At 38.2% G+C, this 23,532-nt stretch overlaps 2 pseudogenes; both read left to right on the top strand.

The window, feature by feature from the left end:
- Positions 1–5,430: 5,430 nt before the first annotated feature.
- Positions 5,431–6,377, top strand: LOC101964648 (olfactory receptor 52I2-like; annotated as a pseudogene).
- Positions 6,378–12,222: 5,845 nt separating this feature from the next.
- On the top strand, positions 12,223–20,787 carry LOC101964377 (keratin, type I cytoskeletal 18 pseudogene; annotated as a pseudogene).
- The last annotated feature ends 2,745 nt before the right edge of the window (positions 20,788–23,532 follow it).

Here is a 23,532-nt window from a genome sequence, read left to right as displayed (position 1 = left end):
TCTGCATGTAAGGCAGAGGTAGGAGCAGGCCTGGAAATATGATTTAGGAAATGTTGGCTGAAGCTTTCTGGAAACAGAGGCCTCAGCAACCAGAGAGCAATTGTCTTGAGTCTTGACCTGGGTAGTGGCTATATGGGTGTGTTTATTTACTGTTTATCTTCAAATTCAGCATCTTACAGTATGTATGCCATACCTCAATCAAAGAAGATGGGGAAGGGAATTAACTGAGGCTACTCTCAAAAGAAAAGTGTCTATACAGGGCAGCCAGGAGGGGGATGTCAAGGATGAGAGGTAACTGGGGCAATAGGCACTCTGAATCATTTTTTAAACTGTTTAGGCAGTGATGCTTAACCCTAAGTTTTTGGCATTGAGAACCTATGCAGCAGTCGAGAAATTTTCAGAATCTTTTAGTTCTTTACTAGCATTTTATTTTGAAATATTTCCAACTCCTCTTCAATCTGTCATTGAAGATATGTTCCCAATTGCTATTAAGATAAGGTTCTTATGACGTGGAGTGGTCTACTTCTGTCTTCTGTCCCAATATATAGCATTTCTTATGTTTAGGGGTTGTGTCTTCATGGTTGGCTTGTTTCAATAAAGTATGAGAAATCTGACTTTTAGGAAATCTCCTGAGAATTCTGCAGGTACCCGAGTATGACTCTCCAGAAGGCAAATGGGAGGGCAAGTGTATGCCTCATGGTTGGGATGGAGAATCAGGGACTGTTTGTCTAGTGCCTGACTAACAAAGAAAATGTCTATGGCAGCAGGTGAGAATATGAGTCCAGAATTCACTGGATGTGATCTATCCAATTTGTGCAGGAAGGATCCAGGCCCCTGATAAGGAGTTAAAAAAGGGTAAGTAGAGACAATGTCCAAGGGTAAGGACATGGCAGTTTCATTAGCCTGGAAATGCTTTATTTAATGTATGCATGTATTTATATTTTTTATTGATTTTATTTTTTTAAATACACAACAGCGGAAAGCATTACACATTCTGCTTATTACACATAAACAGCACAATTTTTCATATCTTTGTATATAAAGTATGTTCATGCCAATTCATGTCTTTATACATGTATTTTGTTTCTTTTGCATATACCACAATTTTTCATATCTCTGTATATAAAGTAGGTTGACACCTAATTCATGTCTTCATACTTGTACTTTGGATAATGATGTCCATTACATTCCACCATCCTTGATAATCCCCTGCCTTCTCCCTTTCCCTCCCTCTCCTCTTCCCTATCTAAAATTCATCAATTCCTCCCATGGTCACCCTCTCTACCCAACTATGAGTCAGCCTCCTTATATTAAAGAAAACATTTGGCATTTGTTTTATTGGGGATTGGCTAACTTAACTTAGCATTATCTTCCCCAATGCCATTCATTTACCTGAAAATGCCATGATTTTATTCTCTTTTATTGCTGAGTAAATTCATCATTGTGAATATATGCCACATTTTTTAATCCATTCATCCACTGAAGGACATCTAGGTTGGCTCCACAGTTTAGCTATTGTGAATTGTGCTGCTATAAACATTGATGTGGCTGTGACCCTGTAGTATGCTGTTTTTAAGTCCTTTGGGTATAGACCAAGTAGAGGGGTAGCTGGATCAAATGGTGGTTCAATTCCCAGATTTCCAAGGAATCTCCATACTGCTTTCCATATTGGCTGCACCAATTTTCAGTCCCATCAGCAATGTATGAGTGTACCTTTTCCCCCATATCCTTGCCAACACTTATTGTTGTTTGTCTTTATAATAGCTGCCATTCTGACTGGAATGAGATGATATTTTAGAGTAGTTTTGATTTGCATTTCTCTGCTTGTTAGAGACAATGAAGATTTTTCCATATATTTGTTGATTGATTGTATATCCTCTTTTGAGAAGTTTCTGTTTAGGTCCTTGGCCCATTTGTTGATTGGGTTATTTGTTTCTTTGGTGCTTTTGGAGTTCCTTATATACCCTAGAGATTAGTGCTTTATCTGATGTGTGAGGGGTAAAGATTTGCTCCTAGGATGTAGGCTCTCTGTTCACTTCACTTATTGTTTCTTTTGCTGAGGAAAAACTTTTTAGTTTGAGTCCGTCCTATTTATTGATTCTTAGTTTTAATTCTTGTGTTATAGGAGTCTTATTAAGGAAGTTGGGGCCTAATCCCACATGATGAAGATTAGGGCCTACTTTTTCTTCTATTAGACACAGAGTCTCTGGTTTGATTCCTAGGTCCTTGATTCATTTTGAGTTAAATTTTGTGCATGATAAGAGATAGAGGTTTAAGCATATGGATTTCCAATTTGCCCAGTACCATTTGTTGAAGAGGCTATCTTTTCTCCAGTGCATGTTTTTTGCACCTTTGTCTAATATAAGATAATTGTAATTTTGTGGGTTAGTCTCTGTGTCCTCTATTCTGTACCATTGGTCTACAAGTCTATTTTAGTGCCAATACCATGCTGTTTTTGTTACTATTGTTCTGTAGCCTAGTTTAAGGTCTGGTATAGTGATGCCACCTGCTTCACTCTTCCTGCCAAGGATTGCTTTAGCTCTTATGGGTCTCTTATTTTTCCAGATGAATTTTATGATTGCTTTTTCTATGAGGAATGCCATTGGGATTTTGATTGGAATTTCATTAAATCTGTATAGTACTTTTGGTAGTATGTTCATTTTGATAATAATTCTGCCTATCTAAGAGCAAGGTAGATCTTCTGGAAATGCTTTATTGAGGGGGGGGCACAGGAAGTGATAACTAAAGTCAGGCTAGTCTTGAGTCTTGGCAAATAAGCCTCCTTCATCATATATAACCCAAGACTGTTTCCTAGGTTTCCTTGGAAACCTAGGAAACAGTCTTGGGTTATATATGACTACTGTTAAATTATCACAATTGGGGTATTGACTCACTGGGCTGAAGCCTTGAGAGATGCAATAATAGGGCAATGAGAGTTTGAAGGAGGAGTTCAATGGGCTTAATATGGTCTGGTCCACATTTGGACTCTTGAGTCCACAAGTCTGGGGCCAAACCACATGTACATTTCTTTTAGGAAGTGGAATGATCTGAGAGTAGGAAAAAAATGTCAAAGCAGCAATTTAGCCTGGATCAAGCATGCCTGTCATACCCACTTCCACTTCATCTTTAATCTGATTTCATTTTGGCATTCCTGTTAAATGGTCAGTGCAAAGTCAACTACTCAGAGTTTGTTATTAGAGATGGGATGTAGATATATGTAAGTGAGACCTTGTTACTGAAATGATGATAAAAAATAATCAAACAAAACAAAACCTCATTTCTTGAGAAATGTCCTGTAAGGAATAGAGAGTGAGATCCTCATGGTAGGTTAGGAGATACTTATTATGCATAGGCACTGTGGGAGACATCTTCAGTGGTACATCAGGGGAAGACAAGAACAAAGGTTCAAACAACGCAGAGGGGGCAGTGTGTGTGTGTGTGTGTGTGTGTGTGTGTGTGTGCACGCACGCACTGGCCTCGAAGTGATACCTACCCACTTCAGAATGCTATTTAGAATAATTTGGGACTCTATGATTAAACAGTGAAATAGTCTCATTCTTTTGAACACCTATTACCAAGCATCATGCTAAGCACTTTTATATGGCTTATCATTTGAAATTCTAAACATCAACTTAATGGAGTAAATATTATTTCCAGCTTGCAAATGAGGAAATAAAAGCTTGGATTGTTAGAATAATATGATCAAGGTAAAATAACTAGGTAGTGGAAGAGTAAGTATTTCATTTTAAAGAATATGACTTTAGAAGCAATGAATTTAGCCAATTTATTTTCCTGCCTCTTGATGCTGTAGGACCAATAACACATTTTAAGTGGGTCATTACAAGTGTGCAGGATTTTAATGCTGTGTTCAAAGAAAAACTAGTCTTCCTAGAAGATTAATCACATTTCCTAGGCTAAATGATACCCAGAATAAAGATGGATCTCTTACAAGGAGTCTTCTCAGAGTGCTGCAAGTTTATACCCATGTCTAACCACCATATGAATTCATGAAGTTCAATCACACTAAAAGAAAAGAACTAAAGGAATATCACCTGAGAATGGAATGGTAATTAATGCTGATCCCTTATATTCAGCTTTACCCCACCTGGTCATAAGACATTATATAAATAGCAACACATGTGTGAGGCAGAAGTAAGGTGAAGGCAATAATAAACAGAAATTTTCCAAGTGTTGGGTCAGTATCTGGTTGTGCAGTTGATACTGGCCAAATGAAGCTGCAACACTTTTTTTCTTAGGTATGTATAGCTGATTTCTTATGGTTGATTTTTTTTTTTAAATGTTGGGTTGGAAATGCATGGGAGTCATACCTGGAAGACCTGGACTTGTATTTCCAATTTACTACATATTTGTGATGTGTTACTGGAGGAAATATTTTATGTCATTTAAATTTATATTGACAGTTCTAGGTGGATGTTTGTTTTATACAATAAAAGAAGAAATATCTTTCAGAAATACTATACTTTGGGTACTAACATATAGTATCTTCTTTAAAATATGCTTTATGTTCTAAAGCATAAAACTTATTATCTGTAATGTTTTGATGGTCCATCATGAAAAAGTGGTTAGCTCTAATGAACAAACATAAAACTAATTATAGGATGCAACTATGAGTTAGTCTCAAGAATTTATTATGTAATTAATCTATCAATTGAACCTAGCTCAATAGGAAATCCAGAAGGAAATGCAGAGAAGGTAGGGATTATAAATATTTACAGGCAGTCTATTATCTCCTATGGAAAATAATAATGTTGTTTTCTAATGCCCTTATTTTCCTAAATCCACTAATTAATTTCACCTGCCACAGGGATGATTTATTTAGGTCTTGTTTAGGTACTACCCCAAGGATACCAAACATGACATGATTGATCTCCAGAAATTCATTGCTTCTTTTAACAGTGATTATTGATAAATAAGAGAAAAAGGACAATTTATTCTACTTTATTATTCACTATGTGATAATTATAAACTGAATATATATGAATATATATGTTCTTATATTGCATGACAGATCACATACTAGGTACAAGGCACAAACAAGAGATACACACTTGAGTGCATATAATAAAGTCATAGAGTATTGGAATTATCAGTTTAGGTTCTCTTGGGTCAGTATGGGATATTCCATGGGAACTGAAAAAGAAAAAAGAAAGGTACCTAAATTCACATGACCATGGAAAAGGGAAAGAGACCAGAGATGACTTTTCAAAGGAGGTAACCTAAGAGCTGATTTTGAACAAGGATGGAAGGTGAAGCAGAATAACATTCTCATATGTCAGTTTTCTGATCCTAAGATTACCAACCAACTGTCAATACTCACAAGGTTTATCATCACTACAGACAGGTACAAATTTTACAGGACTACATATTTTCTTATCCCACTTTCTATATTAACAGGAAAGCAGTCTCACCTGTGATGCTGGGGCCACCCTACAACCACACAGTGGAAACCCCTGCCACCTTCTTCCTTGTGGGCATTCCAGGCTTGCAGTCTTCACACCTTTGGCTGGCTGTCTCACTGAGTGCCATGTACACCACAGCCCTGGTAGGAAACAGCATCATCATGGTGGTAATTTGCATGGATTCCACTCTACGAGAGCCCATGTTTTGCTTCCTGTGTATTCTGGCTGCTGTGGACATCGTCATGGCCTCCTCTGTGGCCCCCAAGATGGTGAGCATCTTCTCCTCAGGACACAGCTCCATCAGCTTCCAGGCCTGTTTCACTCAGATGTACTTTGTCCATGCAGCCACAGCTGTGGAGACAGGGTTGCTGCTGGCCATGGCTTTTGACCATTATGTAGACATCTTCAAGCCCCTACACTACAAGAGCATTCTCACAACTAGAGTGATGCTGGGGATGAGTGTGACCATCACCATCAGGGCTGTCATTCATGACCCCATTGAGTTGGATGATTAGTCATCTACCTTTCTGTGGCTCCCATGTGATTCCCCATTCCTATTGTGAGCACATGGCTGTGGCCAAGTTAGCATGTGCTGACCCCATGGCCAGCTGTCTCTACAGTTTAATTGGTTCCTCCATTGTTGTAGGCTCTGATGTAGTTTTAATTGCTGCCTCTTATATCCTGATTCTCAGGGCAGTATTTGGTCTTTCCTCAAAGAATGCTCAGTGGAAGGCATTAAGCACATGTGGCTCCCATGTGGGGATCATGGTTTTGTACTACCTACCTGGGATGGTGTCAGTCTATATAGCTTGTCTAGGACAGGACTCAGTACCTTTGCACACTTAGGTGTTGTTAGCTGACTTGTATTTGGTCATTCCTCCCACTTTGAACCCTATTATCTATGGCCTGAGAACCAAACAAATGCGCAAACTGTTGTGTGTTGGAAAACACTTGTGAGTGTTCATGAATACTAAACTCTTCAGACCATGAACATTTTAGCCAACTTCAAAGGTATCTTAGTCATCTATGGAGATAGGTTAAAAAAAAATCTATACCTCAGGAATTCTAAGATGAAGCCATAAAGAGCATCCTTTCAAAGCTTTCAATTTCTAATAATAATGTTAATGGAATAATTCTGATTGTCTGAAAACATTTTTATTAGTATTTAATAGGAACCAAATTGCACATAGAAAATATATTTTTGATTTTTCTTTCTTTAGCTCCTGACCTGATTTTTAACCTAATATCTCAAGAGTTCCTTTGCTGAAGGAAAAACGATTTAAAACACTTTCCCCAATCCTCCTATTTTCTCAGAATTTTTTCTCCCCCATGTGATTACATGGAGGAAGCTCTTACTATGTGACCCTTTCCTTTGGTCCATTAACGATCCACTCATTTGGGTCATGTGCTCACACCTAGACCAGTGTCTTCCAACCCCAATGCATTCCAGTTTATCCGAGGACATACAAACTTGAGATCAAAGATGGTGGCAGTTTTCAACACTTGAACTTGGAAAGAGGAAAAAGAATCATAGCAAGAGAAGCCAATTATCGATAAATGATGCCGATAACATTTTTCTGCTGTCTAGCTTTATTTCACCTCTGACACCAAGATAGATCCCTGTTCTGCTCTTTGTCACTCAACTTTAAGACATAGAAAAGAGGGACCAAATATAACTTAGGTGTTTCTTCCTGTGGGTACATCTCAGGATCTTTCTGGGATGAAAAGTTTACTTCACAACAATATAGAAAAAGTCATTGAAATATCACCATTCTTTTGTAGGTCCCTGCATACTTACATGGGTTTTGTTTTACCTATTTTTCTTTCAGGAAAGTCTTAAACCTAGTTATCAACACTGTGAGAGAAAAAGATCTCATACATAGGAGATATATATAATATATATATATTTGATTAAGGTACATTTGAATATCAATTTAAATATAAATTCTTAATAGTACTAAAATTGACAGTATAAGGAGAAACCATCGGTAGTATTTTGTAATATCTGTCTTAAGTGTTGTTTTTATGGAAAGTGGAAATAATGTTAACTTATTAAGATTCTAAGAAATAATGAATGGAAAAAATTACATAACATTTGACACATTTTATGTACTTAAAATTACACAAATGTTAGACAAATTTTAAAAGATAGTGCTAGGATTGGAACTTAGTCCTGTTTAAATTAATGCTAATATGATAACTCTTTCAAAGTAATTTGTTGACTACAAAACTCATAATCAATAAATTTTGCTAGCATTGGACTTCTTTACCAACCAAGAATGTTTTCTACTGGAGTGCCAACAAAGTAGGAGGAAGCCTTACAAAAATCTGATAATAATGAAAATGGTAGTACAACATGAATTTATTTGTCTTAAGTATTTGTAGTTTACAATTTTTTCACATAAAAAACTTAGATCTTGAAGAAAAATGAATAAGAATCAGGAATTTAAAAAAAAGTGTGATTGGTCTTGGAAATATAGTTTTAAAGGAGACAAAATTATATCCAGGAATTAATTATATTTTGGTAAAAGAAAAAGATTGAAATTAATATTTCATTAGGAACAGTGAAGATAGAATATTAGAACACTTGGACTAGAAGACAGAATAAGGAGATGACAGGGATCAAATAGAAAATAACAGACACAAGAAGACAAAGAAGTGTAATGAATATGCATTAGATTTTTATGTCCATGGAATCCCTCAAGAGGATTTAAGAATTAAAGGAATTTAAAGATTATTTTTATATGTATTTTTAAAGAACTCACCTGGAAATATTTATCTGAAATTGTCAACTCTTGATAATAATATTTTTGAGTCGTCAAATGTTTAAAATAACAAAAATTGCCTTTGGTCTTCAGACTGAACAAAAACAGAAAGCAAATAAACAAAACACCCCAAACCTAAGTCATGTTCAAGGAAAGTAAAACCAGGCTTAAACTGCTTTTAAAAAAAAATTGTTTTATAGGTTCTTCTTAGTTGTACATGACAGTAGAATTTACTTTGATAAAATCATTCAAGCATAGGATATATCTTGTTCTGATTGGGGCCCCATTCTTGTGGGTGGGCATTTCTTGACAGCAGCATGTAAATCCAATAAGAGTAGAGTAACACTTTAAAACCAACCAACAAAAACCCCTAAAGAACAGAAATTATGAACTAAAATTTTTTTCTTAATGGTTTATTTTAATTTATTATAATTTTAATTTGGGCTAGGGTAGCGTGCTTGCCTGGCATGCGTGTGGCCCAGGTTTGATCCTCAGCACCACATACAAACAAAGATGTTGTGTTTGCTGAAAACTAAAAAATAAATATTAAAAAATTCTCTCTCTCTCTCTTTAAAAAATAATTTTAATTGTACATTTTCATGAGATACAGTGTGATAATTCATTACATGTTATGATCAGTATAATGAGTAGTCATTAAATTCAGTGTATTTAGCATTTCTACCTAAATATTTTTTTGAATTTTGATTAACATAAAATTGTTCATATTTATGAGGTACAGTGTGATATTTTAATACATACCTATAATGTGTAGTGATCAAATCAGAATAACTAATATTGTCAGCTTCTTATCTTTGTTTTATGTGTGGAAACTTTGAGCTCCTCCCTTCTCATTATTCATAAAATATAGAATAGATTTTAGATGAAAGGGATGTTGAATAAAATGCTTTTTCTCCATCTATTGAAAGGATCATGATTTTTGTCCTTTGATTGTTTATGTGGGGTATTATGCTTACTGTTCGTATTGAACCATATTTGCATATCTGGAATGTCATTTGATTCAGATGACTGAACTTTTTGATATGCTCTTGTATTTGATTTATTATTATTTTATTGAGAACTTTTGTATGTTCACTAAAGGTGTTGGGCTTAAAAGTGTGTGTGTGTGTGTGTGTGTGTGTGTGTGTGTGTTTTAAAGTGTCTTGACCACCCCTTCTGACCAGTGCACTACCGCGAGAGCCAAGATCCAGCCCAGACAGCTCACAAGAGCCCATGCAGTATCCAGGATTTCAGTAGGCCTGGTTCAGCCCTCCCCTGGTGGTGCAGACACTGCCAGAGCCTAGCCTTTGGCACAGGACCACCCCTTCCTATCAGCAGACTACTGCAGGGTTCAAGTCCAGTGGCCCAGATCCACCCACTCCAACTTAAACAGGTCCCAGACACAGGATGCGGTAGTATCCATTGAGGGACACCAGCAGGATCTAGAAGCCCAATATCAAGGTGAGGTACAGACACAGATACTACAAGAATATAGGGAAGAAATTAATATCTCAGATCCATGTAGCAAGAAAGGAAGACACATAGACAATATGAAAAAACAAGGGAAGAAAGTACCCCAAACAAATCAGGACACTATAATAACAGAACCCACAGGCAGCAAAGTTGATGAAATTTCAGAGAAGGAGTTCAGATGGTTCATAATTAAAATGATTTGTGAATTAAAGAATTACCTAAATGAGTAAATACAAGCAAAAATTGACCACTCCAACAATGAAATAAGAGAGCAAATGCAGATAGCAAAAATATTACTTCAAGAGAGAGAGAGAGATCCTGAAAAAAAAATCAGAAATCCTTGAAATGAAGGATACAATAAATCAAATAAAAAACTGCCACAGTCTGGCTGGGCACAATTCAGGAGCAACTTGTCAAAAGAAACTAAGTTTATTTTTAGAACTACAAATGCCAAACAAAACAGCTCCTCAGGAAAAAACCCTCAGAGCCCAACTGCCACCACCGGCTTCCCACAAGTCTCTCACTTCCACCCCAGCCTCTCCACCTCCCACAATCCTCTGCTCTTGAGGCCAATTGGCTGGGTCGCATGGGCGGAGCCAAAGAAGTCCCCCAATGAGCAGCTCCGTGGTCTGAAAGGGCAGGGAAACAGCCCAATGAGCATCACCGCAGAGGAGCCAATCAGCTAGATGTTGCTGGGGCCGCTGTGAGCCAATCATCAGCTGGCAGCTGGAAGTTTGCTGGGGCCCCTTTGACTGTGGCTCTCAACAAAAACTCAATAGAAAGCATAACCAACAGACTATATCACTTGGAAGAAAGAACGTCAGATAATGATGACAAAATATACAATCTGGAAAATAAAGTTGAATACACAGTGAAGATAGTAAGAAATCATGAATAGAACATCCAAGAATTATGGGAAAGCATCAAAAGACCAAATCTAAGAGTTATTGGGAGAGAGGAATGCACAGAGTTTCAAACCAAAGGAACACACAATCTCTTCAATGAGATAATATCAAAAAATTTCCCAAGCATAAAGAACGAATTGGAAAACCAAATACAAGAGGCTTACAGGACACCAAATCAACAAAATTACAACAGATCTACACCAAGGCACATTATAATGAAAATGCCTAGCATACAGAATAAGGATAGTATCTTAAAAGCTGCAAGAGAGAGGAATCAGATCACATATATGGGAAGACCATTTCATATCTCAGCAGATTTTTCAACCTCGACCCTCAAAGCCAGGAGATCATAGAACAACATATACCATACTCTGAAAGAAAATGGATGCCAACCAAGAATCTTATATCCAGCGAAATTCAGCTTTAGATTTGATGATGAAATAAAAACCTTCCATGATAAAAGTTAAAAGATTTTTACAACTAGAAAGCCTGCACTACAGAACATCCTTAGCAAAATATTCCATGAAGAGGAAATGAAAAACAAAGATAAAATCAGCAGAGGGAGGGATTACACTAAATGAAAATCTAATCAGAGAAGAAACTAAGTCATGTTAAATACCAAAATATAAACAAAAATGGCTGGGAATACAAATCATGTCTCAGTAATAACCCTGAATGTTAATGGCCTAAACTCAACAATCAAAAGACATAGACTAGGTGCTGGAATTGAGGCTCAGTGGTAGAGCGATGGCCTAGCATTGGTGGGACCAGGTTAAATGCTCAGCACCAAATAAAAATAAAGGCATTGTGTTGTGTTCATCTACACCTAAAAAATTAAATATTTTTTAAAAAAAGACATAGAATAACAGATTGGATCCCCTCCCATCTGCCCTTCAAGTCTCTCATGACCACTTTCCTCTCTGTTTTCTACAAGAATGCCTGATAACTTCAGATTTTTTTTTGGCTTATTACACTTAATATAATGACCTTCTGTTCTATTGATGTTGTTTAAAATGAAAAAATAAAATAATTTCTTTCTTTGTTTTTTCTTCTTCTACTTTATTTATTTATTTATTTTTGGTACTGGGGATTGAACTCAGGAGTGCTTAACCACTGAGCCACATCTCCCATCTTTTTTAATATTTTATTTAGAGACAGGTTCTTGCTAAGTTGCTTAGGACCTTGCTAAGCTGCTGAGGCTAACTTTGAACTTGTGATCCTCCTAGCTCAGCCTCCTGAGCCATTAGCATTTAGGCAATCACCACTGTGCCTGGCAGAATTTCATTACTTTTGTGAGTGAATAATATTCCATTGTGCTTATATACCATATGTTGTTTATCTGTTCATTCACTGAAGGGCATCTGTGTTGATTTCATATTTTAGCAATTTCAAATACATTTTTTGTTTGAATTACTGAGTTCTTCTTTTGAAAAATTTATTTGGATCCTTTTAAAGATCTTTTTGCTAAATTTTTGATTCATATCATGAGTTTTGTTTCTATTTTGTTCATCTATCTTTCTGTTCTCTCTTGAATGTCATTGTTTCCTTTTAATTATTATTTTAAAGGCTTCATTAGATATTTTTGGGTTCAGGGATTTTGGCTTGTTTCCCATTCTTCCTAGTTTCCAGGGAGGCTGGGGTTCCAATTTCCTTGTAGTGGGGATGACCAAGGGTCTGGCAGAAATGGGAAGCATTCGGAGTATAGAGACCATTCAAAACCTGCCCTCCTACCTGGATAGAGTGAGCATCCTAGAAAGCAAACTCTGGGAATATATGGAGAAGGGACCCCAAGTAAAAGACTGGGGGCATTACTACAAGATCAAGAGCTGTAGGCTCAGATCTTGGCAAATTTTGTGGACAATATCTAAATTACTCTGCAGATTTGCAACTTTCATCTTGCTGATGAGGACATTAGAGACAATTATGACACAGAGATGGCCATATGCCAGTTGATAGACAGTGACATCCATGGGCTCCTCAAGGTCATTGATGACACTTGCCACAGTCTGGCTGGGCACAAAATCATGAATCACTCACACCTTGTAGATTCAAACAGCAATTCTTTATTCCCGAACTCTCACCGCCCCTCTACATACACGTTCTTGGGAAATCCACGTTCTGGGCAAAATCCACGTACTCCACCAGGTTCTGAATCCGAAATACTCTCTGAATCCCACGAGAACTCACTGGGAACTCAAGGAGTGGGCACGCCTGAAGCAGCAGGATAAGCCCTATTCCCAGCAGGGTACACCTTAAACCTGGAACCGCCCTAAACCCAAGGAGCGGGATACTCCCTAATCCCAGCAGGATAAACCCTAAACCTAGATCCGCCATGGTCCTTGAGCAAGGTCACCTTACTCAAGCATACATGCAATGTCACTGCAAATGACCTGGGTCCAAAGGCAAGCCCATTTCCACAATGGAGAGTCCTTCCTCTAAGCAACATGGAGTAGGCTGACAAAGAAATTGCCATGCGTCATTCCTACTTGGCAATGGCTCTCAGCATCTCCCCCCTTCTGATTAATTAAACAACAAGTAATGTGGCTTAAGGACCGTGCCTGGTAGATTGTCCAATTCAACATATGGTTCTTACCTGTCATGGGAAAAACTGACCTGTAGGCGTCAGCCTCCTGTCTTAGGTTGATACCACTGCAATTGGATCATACCCGTCACTGACTACTGGTCCAGCATACAGCCATACTTGTGGATAGGCCTATGCACCAGTGCGGGGGGGTGAGGTTTTTGCCTCACCTCTGTTGGCCCCCAAATTTGGCCTTGGTGCCAGTGGGGGGGGTGAGGTTCTTTGCCTCACCTCTGGTGGCCCCCAAATTTTAGACCATCACTAGCAGAAGGGAGGAGGATACAGAAATGCCACGACACCAAGCCAATTGATGGCTCCTTTGGAAAAATTGCATCACTGGTGACACCATCAGCAAAGATATGCTAGCACTACCACAATTCGCTGCACCAAACTATAGTTCACAATGTATACAAGTGATACATAGTCCAGGCAAGTTCTGCAAGCAGTTCAAAGCGGAGGAGTCTATCAATATGTCCATTTCCTCCCAAAGTAAATCGAGTCCTTGATTGAGCATTACTTGTTGAGCTATATTCATTGATGCATCAGTTTATACAGTTTACTATGATAGCTATCATAGAAGCTGTAGTTTGGTTTTATCTTTGTCTTCACTGGCACTGGGATGGAGATAGGAATTCTGGCAATGATGCTAAAGAGACATTATCCTGAACAGAATTATTAAATATAATGAAAAGTAAAGTGAAAGTAAACAAACAGATCTGTTAATCTCCTTTAAAAACAATCCTTAACAGCTGTTTACGTAATTTAAATTAAACCATTTAAATCACATGAATAAAAAAAAATTCAGATCCATATTTTCATGAGCGCTCCTCATATATGATATATAGACATACGCACATACAGACATACAACACAAAATAGAAGTGTGCACACATAACATACAACACATAAGACAATAGTAAAGGCCTTGTAGCTTTACCTAGGTGAAATTTCCATTGCAATGTTTAAAAACTCCACAGTCAAAAAAATAAAACTGATCAGAAAAACATTAACCTAGGTTTGTATGAGCTTAAAAATAAAATAGAACTTTATGATGTGGAAAAATGCAATAATAAAATAAATATTGAAAAAAGCATCCTGGTTAATCACTGTCAAAGATGTAAGAATAGCCAAGCTGGAGCTCTGGATATCAGCTATTATGGATTTGAGTCAAATCATCTTCTTTTTGGTCTGTAGAAATTCCTTTAGTTAGTCTCTCTGGAATCCAAATCGGCTGCTGTTTTCCCTGTGGAAACACACAAACAGAACCCCGACTCCAGACAATCACTGGGTCAGGACCTTTCCATTGTCCTGTTAGAATACCTTTCCAAAGTACCTTAGGCTTATGTACATTTTTTTGGATACATATGTTTTTCCACAGCACTAAGTCCTGATGAATCCAAATTTAAAAAGTTTAGAATAAAAAGGGTTATTTTAAGTTTACCTTTGGGGGATATATACCCCTTTCCAATTCCCTCTTTTTGCTTTAATAAGTACATTTTAATAGTTTGATGAGCTCTTTCAACTATGCCTTGTCCCTGTGGATTGTATGGGATTCCTGTTATATGAGTAATACCAAATGATGAGCAAAATTGTTTAAAAGAGGTAGAGGTATAGCCAGGACCATTATCTGTTTTTAACTGTTTTGGAACGCCCACAGTGGCAAAATTTTGTAAGCAATGAGCTATAACATCTATAGTTTTTTCTCTGGCATGAAGGGAGCCCATCAAAAATCCGGAAGAAGGGCTGGGGATGTGGCTCAAGCGGTAGCGTGTTTGCCTGGCATGTGTGCGGTCTGGGTTCGATCCTCAGCATCACATACAGAGATGTGTGTCTGCCGAAAACTAAAAAATAAATGTTAAAATTCTTTCTCTCTCTCTCTCTCTCTCTCTCTCTCTCTCTCTCTCTCTCTCTCTCTTTAAAAAAAATTTTTTAAAAATCCGGAAGAAGTATCAACTGTAACATGTAAATATTTAGATTTTCCAAATTCTGGCAAGTGTGTGATGTCCATCTGCCAAATATGATTAGGTATCAGTCCTCTAGGATTGACTCCAAGATTAACTTGTGGTAAAAAGGTCACACAATTTTGACATTGTTTTATTATATGTCTGGCTTGTTCCTTAGTTATTTTAAAATGCTTTTGTAAAGTATTAGCATTAACATGGAATCTTTTATGAAAATTTGTATCTTCTTCTAGTGTAGAGAAAATATGTATGTCATGTGTAGTTTTATCTGCTAAATCATTGCCCAAACTAAGGGCTCCAGGCAATCCTGTATGTGCCCTGATATGTCCTATAAAGAATGGATCTTTTCTGTCCCAGATTAGACTTTGTATAGTGAAAAACAAAGAGAAAACAGTAGAGGAAGGGGAAATCCTACCAGCATCTTCAAGGGATGCTATAGCATTAACTATATACTGACTATCAGAAAATAAATTAAAAACAGTATCTTTAAACATCACAAAAGCTTGTAATACTGCATTAAGCTCTACCTTTTAAGCTGATTGTTTGGGTATTAGAAATGTAAATGTTTGATCAGGGGTAACTATAGCTGCTGTACCATTATTTGACCCATCAGTGAATATATTTGGAGCATTCATGATAGGGACTTTTCTTGTCATTTTTGGAAAAACTACAGGATGCTTAGACCAAAAAGACAACAAAGTATTAGATGGTAAATGATTATCAAATGAAACATTATATTTACATATGATTATTGCCCAAGTATTTAACTCATTAGCTAACTCATCAATTTGATCCATAGTATATGGAGTAATAATTTTATTGGGAGAAATTCCAAACACTCCCTTTGCTGCTCTTATTCCTTTGAGTATTAATTGTCCTACAGCCTCAGGATACCTAGTAAGAATAGTGTTAGGAGAATAAGATAAATGTATCCACAAAAATGGACCTTCTTGCCAAAATACTCCTGTAGGAATATTTTTTGTTGGTAGTACAATAAATAACAAAGGCAAACGTATATCAATTCTATCCAAATGCATATTTTCCATATATGTTTCAATAATTTTTAATGCCTTTCTTGCTTTAGGAGTTAACATGCAGGGTGAATTTGGATCTGATGGACCTTTTAGAATATCAAATAAAGGTCCCAACTTTCCTGTTGGTATGCCTAGATAAGGCCTTATCCAATTTATGTCTCCCAATAACTTTTGAAAGTCATTAAGTGATTTGAGTTGATCTACTCGTATTTGAATTTTTGGTGGATGGACCATGGTTGAGGATAATAGAACTCCTAAATAATTAATTGGAAAATTTAATTGTACTTTATCTATTGCTATCTCTAGATTATAATTTTTAAATAAGTTTGTAAGTTGGCATAATATTCCAGCAATGTGTTTTTATCTTTATGTGCTAATAATACATCATCCATATAGTGAAATATTTGTAGTTCAGGATTTTGATTTCTAAGTGGCTGGATTGCTTTGTTAACATAGGTTTGACACATAGTTGGGCTGTTAGCTATCCCTTGAGGGAGTACTTTCCATTCATATCTTTGATCAGGACCTTCATGATTTAGTGTAGGGATAGTAAATGCAAAACATGGACTATCCTCGGGATGAATTGGAATAAAAAAAAAAAAACCTTAAATATCTATAGCTAAAACATGCCAGGTTTTTGGCAAAGCAGACAATCGAGGAATCCCTGATTGAGCACATCCCATAATAACCATCTCATTATTATTGGCTCTTAAATCTTGCAATAATCTCCATTTACCAGATTTCTTTTTGATGACAAAAATGGGAGTATTATGGGGAGATATGGAAGGTTGTATATGTCCCTCCACTAATTGTTGTTTGACCAGATCATGGGCTACTTGTATCTTTTCTTTAGTCAGGGGCCACTGAGGAACCCATACTGGTCTTTCTGATTTCCAAGTAATTTTGATTGTCTCAGTGGCCCCTTCTGAAAACCCAATCCATGTCTATTTATTCCTTTATTTGAATTGGTGCTGATATACCTTGTTCTTCTTCTCCTAATCGTTTTTCTTTCCCAAAACCTTGTCTAGCCCTAGTAGTGAGTGCATTAGGATTGATGTTATTTGTTAATGTCAAACCTAATTGATCTAGGACATCTCATCCCCATAAATTTATAGGAAGATGATCCAATACATATGGCTGTATAGTTCCTTCACATCCTTCAGGATCCTTCCAATCTAATACCATTGCACTTCTATGGGGATTAGTCGTCACTCCTAGGCCTCAAAGCGTTTGAGTGGCTTGTTGTAATGGCCAACGTTTTGGCCATTCTGGATGAGATATGATGCTAAGGTCAGCACCTGTGTCCAGTAGCCCATTAAACTCATGTCCTTGAATATTTAGTTTTAGCATTGGGCGAGAATCTAAATTTAAAATAGTATAGCCCAATCTACACCTGTGGAGCCTAATCCCCTGGAACTTTTTTCTACACTATGGCTGGAGAATTTATCATGTAGGCTGGGTATTATTAACAACTGTGCTATTCTATCTCCTGGTGAAATTACTGATATACCTCTTGGAGAACTAGCTATAATTTTTATTTCACCTACATAATCGGGATCAATTACCCCAGGACTTATCATAAGTCCTTTTTGTGTAGATGAACTACGTCCCAATAATAATCCTACTGTTCCTTGGGGAAGAGGTCCTTTTATTCCTGTGGGAATGATTTGAACTCCCATCTCTGGAGTTAGTACTGCTCTGGCGGAGCCGCAGATGTCCAACCCTGCACTCCCTCGGGTTTGTCTGATGAAGTATTTAATGGACAATGTGTCCTGGGCACTACCCTGATGGTGTGCTGGGTTCCTCCAGTACCCCGTATATTTGTGGTTGTGAGCCCCGGAGCATTGGGCCCCCCAGTCCGTTTTTTTGGCAATGGAGCCTGATGCCTTTCTCCACAATATTGTGGGTAAATATCTGGTCCTTTTTGATAAGGGAGTACCTTCTATGGTGGTTTGAGAATGACATTCATTAGCCCAATGTCTCCCTCTATGGCATTGTGGGCAAATACCTGGTATTCTATTCCTTTGATTTCTAGTTTTGTTAAACTCTCCTATTATGGGGCAACTCCTTTAAAAATGTCCTGTTTGTTCACAATTATAGCATGTTTTTGGCCTGGCATCTAAAGCCTATTGTACTGCAACTGCCAAGACTTGCCCTTGTTCATTAATGTCTCTACATAATTTAATATATGTGTTTAAATCTTCATGTCTCCATGGTCTAAAGACCTCTCTGCAGCAACTATTTGCTTGGTTCATAAGCCAGTTGTTTTATTAATGGCATTGCTTGTTCTGTATCCCCCCAAATTCTGGCAGCTGTTTAAATAAGCCTATCTACAAATTCAGCGTAAGGTTCATTAGTTCTCTGTATTACCTTAGATAGCTGACCTTGTAAATCTCCATGTCCTTGTAAAGTCTTCCATGCCCTAACTGCTTCTGTAGCAATTTGTGCATATATTGCAGGATCATATTCAATTTGTTGCCGCTGACCCTCATAAGGTCCTTTTCCTACAACATACCTAGATTTCTTTGAGGGTAACCGGCTGCTGCATTTCGCCTAGCTGTCTCCGTGCAAAATTCCTCATTGGCAACCTTCCATAACAAATATTGTCCTCCATTTAGCACAGATTTACACATGCTAGCCCAATCTGCTGGCGTCAAGTCCAAGTTAGTAATGGACTCGACCATGCTTACCGTGAAGGGTGCTTGGGGACCATAGGTTGTTACAGCCTCCTTTAACTGCTTCACTGTTGTAAAATCTAAAGCATGGTGAATTCACTGCCCTCCTACCTTTTCAAGTACAGGGCATGCTACTCTATGAGGTCCTGTCTCAGGATCCCATTTATCAACTACGGGGTTTGAGGGCCACTCAGCTGTCTCCATAGGTGGGGCTGTTGGTTGAATTATGCCCTCTGGTGATAAAACGGAGTTAGTAGCAGCATCCTGTTGTAGCTTTTTTTTCCTAATAGCTGTTTCTCCTCTAAGCTTTTTTCCTTTAAATTTTCTTCCTCTGTCTGAGTAGCTCGAGAGCCCTTCTCTTTTGCTTGATCTAAAATGTCTTTCTCCATGGTCTGAACGTCTAACAATTTACTAAACACTCTTTCAGTTTGTTTTTTACTAATTTCTAATCTACTATAAAGATAATGCAACTCAATAAGATAACACAAAACAAAACCAAAACTGAATGAAACAAAAATGAAATAAAAAATCGTTGTATCAATTTTCTCTTTCTCAGGGCCAACAAACTTCAGACCTTGAGCCAACCATTTTTCCCAGTTTGCCTGAGAAATTTCTAAGGATATGTAGCTTGAAACAAAAACAAAATATATCAAAACAAGAACACATTGTTTTTTGAAATGGTCACCCATTCTCTTGCCTTCCCTCAGGGGCGAGCAATTTTACTTACCTCCAAGTTTCAGATGTTCCGCGTACAGGCCACCAAATGCCGCAGTCTGGCTGGGTACAAAATCACAAGCCACTCACACCTTGTAGATTCAAACAGCAATTCTTTATTCCCGAACTCTCACCTGCCCTCTACATACACGTTCTCAGGAAATCCACGTTCTGGGCAAAATCCACGTACTCCACCGGGCTCGAATCACAAATACTCTCTGAATCCCACAAGAACTCAGGAAACTCAAGGAGCAGGTGCTCCTGAGGCAGCAGAATACGCCCTATTCCCAGCAGGGTACACCTTAAACCTGGAACGGCTCTAAACCCAAGGAGCTGGATACTCCCTAATTCCAGCAGGATACACCCTAAACCTGGATCTGCCCTGGTCCTTGAGCAAGGTCACCTTACTCAAGCATACATGCAATGTCACTGCAAATGACCTGGGTCCAAAGGCAAGCCCATTTCCACAATGAAGAGTCCTTCCTCTAAGCAACATGGAGTAGGCTGACAAAGAAATTGCCATGCGTCATTCCTACTTGGCAATGGCTCTCAGCAGACACTAGTATCACTTGACTTCAACTAGAGGAAACTGAGGTTCTAAAGGAGGAGGAGTTATTCATGAAAACTAATCATGAGGAGGCATGGAAAAAATTGCCAGCTGTGGATTGACCAAGAGGTGAATGCCCCCAGATCTCAGGATCTTAGTAAGATCATGGCAGACATCCAGGCCCAGTATGATGAGTTGGCTCAGAAGAACTGAGAGTCGCTGAACAAGTGCTGGTTTCAACAGATCAAGGAGAGCACCACAGTGGTCACTTTGCAGTGTGCTGAAATTGGAGCAGCTGAAATAATGTTCACAGAGCTGAGATGCATAGCCCAGTCCTTGGAGATCTACTTGGATGCCATGAGAAATCTGAAGTCCAGTTTAGAGAACAGTATGAGGGGCTGTAAACTTCCTATACCTTCTATATAGAATAACATAATTGGGTCTTGCTGCACCTGGAATCAGAGCTGGCATAGACACAGGAAGAAAGGCAGACCAGACTCAAGACATACAAAGCCCTGCTGAACATCAAGGTCAGTCTGGAAGCTGATGTTGCCCATTTTCCCACTGCTTGCTGGAAGTCAGGAAGGACTTCAATGTCAATGATGGCCTACACAGCAGCAACTCTATGCGAAATATTAAAAGGACTGCTACCTGTGGGATTGTAGACCCCACAATGGTATCTGAGATCAATGATACCAAAGTACTATGTCACTGAGGTAGCAGAAGCAGGGAACCCTTGGGTAATAGGAAACAAAAAAATGGTCAGAGGTTACCAGAGAAAACAGTGAAAATTGTAGGCAAAGATATAAATAAATTGTATAGTGTCATACAGATATAATATGGTGCCACCACTGGTAAAGAATGTGAAGTTTCCTCAAAATATAAAAAAATATAGAACTACAATATGATGCATGAATCTTACTTATGGATATATATTCAAAGCATTCAATCAGGATCTTCAAGACATATTCAATTTCACAGTAGCAATTAAGTATAAGAGTTGTACAAAACAGTGAAATTTGTCATGATAGAATGTGAATCTTGATTCTCTGGCTTGCTAGTTATGTGACCTTCTATGTACCTCACATTCATCTATGAAATGTAGATGCACTGATGCTCACATCAGAGGACTGTGAAATCTGAATGAGAACAATCTATGAGAAGCATATAGCAGACCTTAACAAACATAACCAACGTTGGACCTTTTATTTTCCTTTCAGGATGCACTGTATATCATTACTCTGATATTTAATTATTCTCTGAAGACTTGAAGAGACAAAGACACTTTATTCACTAAGCATCTTCTGCAACCTATATTGTAGAAAGCCCCAGAGGCAGGGTGCAGGGATGAACTAGTCTCAGGAGTCAGTGTTTGGTTGCTCAGTGGAGGTAAAGTAAAAATGGGTATGGAGGGAATAGGTGGGATAACAGAGTATCTAGCAGGGAAAGAAGGTTCCCAGGGGGAGGTCTGTAAAGGACAATAGTTATCATGACTCTGCATTGTCATCTTTGATCTCCTTGGCTTGCTCTTCCCCTTCTGAAGGGGCCTTGTATAAATCCTCCCTCTACTGGGTGTCAGAAATGTGGACTACCAGACATAGACCACCAGAGAAAGTTGAATAGAGAAAACTTCAGGGATGCAGATGATTGACCTGGGGATTGAAGGTTGGGTCGATGGAGTCTTTAAGGCCAAAGTTACCATGGAAAGGAGGATTCAAGTGGACAACACAATTATAGACTACTTTCCAGGTCTGGAGAGTACGGCCAACATCAAGAGATTCTTTTGGAAATGATGGGAGGATGAAGGATGAAGAATGTGGGAGAAGAGACAGGAACATAGGACAACTTTGGTTGAAAGCAGACACAATATGAGGTAAGTCTAAACTTGGGATGGTGGACAGACATTTTTTAAGTCTCAGGATGAACTTTGAGAAAAGCAACCAAGGTTAGGGATAATTGGGAGCTTACTGGGATGGAGAGTAGAGGCACAGGGTTATATAAACAGAAAGGCTCCATTCAAATGAATTATGCATTAGTATTTCAATTTTAAAGAAAATTTTGAGTCATGAATTTCCCATCCTTAAAATAGGAATGAAAATCTCATATATCCTCTGAGTTCCTATTTTTTTAAATGACTTCTTTAAGCTAGATTTTAGTGACCCTCTGGGTCTTCATGTGAGTATCTCTTTAGGGTTGGAGTCAGAGGTGAAAACAGAGCTGGTAATGTGCTTAGGAGATTAAGGATGGCCAGAGCTTTCTGAAATGAGAGACCTCAGCAACCAGGAAGCATTGTGTCTGAATCTTGACTTGGCTAGTGGCTTGGCAAGTGTGTTCATGTGTTTACATTATGATGTTTTATCATGCTGTATACCTTTAATTTCTGCATCTAAATGTATGCATGTCATGCTTCAAAGAGTTAACTAAATTATAAGGGAGCACTCGGTGATGCTATAAGAAATTACTGGACTGGCAACAGATCTTTGATGGAGCTCACTGCTGATCTTAGTAGTGAGATCTTAGAAAATTTTTAGTGGCAATAGGTTGGGTAATATAAAAAGTTTAAAAGATAATACTGACCAAACCAAATGCCCTGTTTGTTAAGGAGAATTAAGACATGGGTGAACCTCTAGCAGTGCTGATGAAGATCAAAAGTACAAAGAGGAAAAAAAAAATCACTCCAAACATCATAAAAGGAATGTCCACTGGGTAGGGCTGGAGAGAGGAAGGATGGGGTGGGACATAAACTGTGGCTGCCCTCAGAAGAAAGGTGTGTTTACACAGAGCATCCAGGAGGGGAGGACCTGGATCAGAGGAGGATGGAGAATAGGCATTCTGAATCCTCTGCTCTTCTCCAGCTGTTCAGGCAGTAAGGCTCAGCTCTAAATTTGTGGCATTCATTATACACATCGCAGTCTTAAGGACATCCAGATATATATTTTTTTACTTGTCACCAGTATTCTTCTTTCAAAGCTTCTCCTGTCTTCTGATCTATCACTGAAAACATCTCATCATGTGGTGATACACAGCAAGTTTCTCATGACCTGCTCTGAAGAGATCATTATTTCATTTAGTGTGTCCTATCATATAGCATTTATTTATTCTTAAGGATCTTTGTATTGTTATTTGTTTAAGTGAGGACCATAGTTTGAATTCAGGTCTCAGACATTGGGCTTTTTTGAGAACTCCTGAGGACTCCCCACAAGGCTCCTGAAGGCATCTGGGTATAAGTCATCACTGATCAGCCCCAGAAGCAAATGGAAGGGGCAAGTGTACGCCACATGGTTGGGATGCTGAGTCAGGTGAATGTTTCTCTAGTGCCTGGCTCACAGGGAAAATGTCTACTGAAGCAGAAGTCCATCAGCCTGATTTATCCAACTGTTCAGTGAGGGGCCAGGCCCCTTAAGAGAATTAAAATCGAGTGAGTGGAGATAGTTAATATCCAAGGGTAAGGATGTGACAA

Source organism: Ictidomys tridecemlineatus, chromosome 4 (assembly GCF_052094955.1).
Source record: "Ictidomys tridecemlineatus isolate mIctTri1 chromosome 4, mIctTri1.hap1, whole genome shotgun sequence".
Taxonomy (NCBI): domain Eukaryota; kingdom Metazoa; phylum Chordata; class Mammalia; order Rodentia; family Sciuridae; genus Ictidomys; species Ictidomys tridecemlineatus.
Note: the sequence above shows the minus strand (reverse complement) of the source record. Positions and strands in the feature narration are given on the sequence as shown.